The sequence below is a fragment of the Myotis lucifugus genome, unplaced genomic scaffold, assembly GCF_000147115.1.
Source record: "Myotis lucifugus unplaced genomic scaffold, Myoluc2.0 scaffold_509, whole genome shotgun sequence".
NCBI classification, from domain to species: Eukaryota; Metazoa; Chordata; class Mammalia; order Chiroptera; family Vespertilionidae; genus Myotis; species Myotis lucifugus.
The window spans coordinates 517,671-519,925 of NW_005871557.1; the positions used below are offsets into that span (position 1 = coordinate 517,671).

At 59.2% G+C, this 2,255-nt stretch overlaps 3 protein-coding genes and 1 gene segment (V, D, J or C); all 4 read left to right on the forward strand.

Moving 5' to 3' along the window:
• LOC111823484 (immunoglobulin lambda-1 light chain-like) overlaps positions 1–2,255 on the forward strand; it is a 350,281-nt gene that overhangs the window by 313,225 nt on the left and 34,801 nt on the right. The window lies entirely within an intron of this gene.
• The window catches only part of LOC102434976, a 233,834-nt gene that overhangs the window by 203,636 nt on the left and 27,943 nt on the right, over positions 1–2,255 (forward strand).
• The window catches only part of LOC102435897 (immunoglobulin lambda-1 light chain-like), a 40,785-nt gene that overhangs the window by 22,490 nt on the left and 16,040 nt on the right, over positions 1–2,255 (forward strand). The gene's annotated exons all lie outside the window — the stretch shown is intronic.
• LOC106694557 (immunoglobulin lambda-1 light chain-like) overlaps positions 1–2,255 on the forward strand; it is a 33,354-nt gene that overhangs the window by 19,729 nt on the left and 11,370 nt on the right. The window lies entirely within an intron of this gene.

Here is a 2,255-nt window from a genome sequence, read left to right on the forward strand (position 1 = left end):
TGGATTGAATTTACTTAAACAAATTTTATGGATATCTAAACATGAAATATCAATACTTAACAATAAAACTGTATGGTATATGAACATTCATTATACCCAGTGACCCCCACTCCACCCCACATTCCACACCTCAGCCGGGAACAGGCCTGCAGCCCAGAGCCCCCCTGGCCCCTGCTCACTGTCCTCGATCACACCTGACTCTCCCCCTGGCCCCTGCTCACACCTGACTCTCCCTCAGGGCAGGGCCTGACCCAGCTCCTCACACACCCCCTCCCCCTCACAGGCTCCCCTCCTTCCCTGAGGCTGCTGGCTGTGCTCCCTTTGTTTTCACCGTTTAGTGGGTGACCTGAGCCTCCCTGCCTGGTGGAGGGGGTCAGGGGTCACACAGAGAGGAGCCCGTCCCCCTCCCCTGGGGCCAGCAGCCCGGGGACCAGGGAGTCTCCACCTGAGCAGTGGGTTGTGCATCTATCTACCCCTGGGCAGAGGTCAGCCCTGCACCTCCACAGCCAGGGCGGGGCCGCCACCAGGGGGCGCCAGAGAGCCACCTGGCAAAGCCACCTGCAGATGGGGTGGGCCTGGCCTCAGGGGCCTTAAGATGGGCCTGGGCCAGAGGGTAAGTAACCTTAACCTCAAACCTAAAGGACAGGTTTACACAGTATCACCCTTGACACTGATGCGCCCATTCCTGGGCCCGTGGCTGGGAAGTCCTGGGCTTCCTGTCCCAGGGCCTGAACTTCCGCTGGTGCTCAGTGAACTGGTCCTGACCTCATTTCTTCGATTAGGTTATTTGATTCCCGAATATAACCCCCAGCGAGACAAGTTATTGGCAAGACGCATTCCCTTAAAGCAGCGGTTCTCAACCTGTGGGTCACGACCTCTTTGGCGGTTGAACGACCCTTTCACAGGGGTCGCCTAAGACCATCCTGCAGATCAGATATTTACATGACGATTCATCACAGTAGCAACATTACAGTGATGACGTAGCAACGAAAATAATTTTATGGTCGGGTCACAACATGAGGAACTGTATTTAAAGGGCCAGAAGGTGGAGAACCGCTGCATAAAGACTTACTCCGCTTGGCAGCTGCCTCTCATTCCCTACACCTCAAATCTTCCTTTTAGCACCTGCCCTGTCCCGGCCCCGACTGCACAATGGGGAAACTGAGGCACCGCACCTGTGATCTGCCTGATGACTCACGGCCCAGGGCGGACACTGACCGCACCAGGAGTGCTTTCAAGAGCTCCATGTGGCCAGTGGCTGAGCATGGAGCTGTGACCTGTCGACCAGGAGGCCACGGTCCAATTCCTATCGGGGCACTGGGACCGGTTGGGGGCTAGATGCCCAGTAGGGGGCATGCAGGAGGCAGCCCGTCTATGTTCCTCTCTCGTCATTGATGTTTCTCTCTCTCTGTGCCTCTCCCTTCCTCTCTCTGAAATCAATAAAAACAGATTTAAATAAAGAAAACTCCATGTGTTGTTGACAAAGGATCAATGTTATTCGGTCTCTGAAACCCAGGTCCTGCGATGAAGCAGGATCTTGCCCCTAAGCGCGTGATGTCACCTGTAGAATTCCTTCAGCCAATGCAGGCACCCTACCCCCCCATCCCCTGTTGTGGCAGATGTCACCCCAGACCATGGGATCTGCAGGGGCTGCCCCTCCCTCCCTGTGTCCCTGGGCTGAGCCCTCCTCAGAAGCCACCAGCTCCCAGCAGCCCCTGGGCCTGGCTGATTTGCATGCCCCGCAGCTGTGTCCAAGGGGATAAGAGGGGCCTGGGAGGAGCCCTGCCTGGGAGGAGCCCTGCAGCCTGGGCCTCAGGGAGCAGAGTCAGGGCGCCCACCATGGCCTGGACCCCTCTCCTCCTCGGCCTCCTGGCTCACTGCACAGGTGCTGCCCGGCCCAGCCCCAGGGCCTGCACCCGCCTGCACCCGCCTGGCTGCCTCTGAGCTCAGGGGTCGCTGCCTGTGGGGCAGGAGGCTCACGCCCTGCTGCTGGATCAGGGCTGGGGGCGGCGCCCCCTGTGCTCAAGGCTCTGAGGGCCTGAGGGCTCCCCTGCGGCAGGTAGGGGGGCTCAGTGCTCAGAGGGTCCATCTCCGGAGCCCCAAGCCACCTTGGACTGATGGGGATCCGAGGGCGCCTGGGTCTTGGGAAACCCTTGGAACTCACGCGGCAGGAGCGCAAGCGGTGCTGAGAAATGGGCCCTCCACCTCCTGCCTCCTTCTCCTTCTGCAGCCGCTGTGGGCTCCGATAAGCTGAC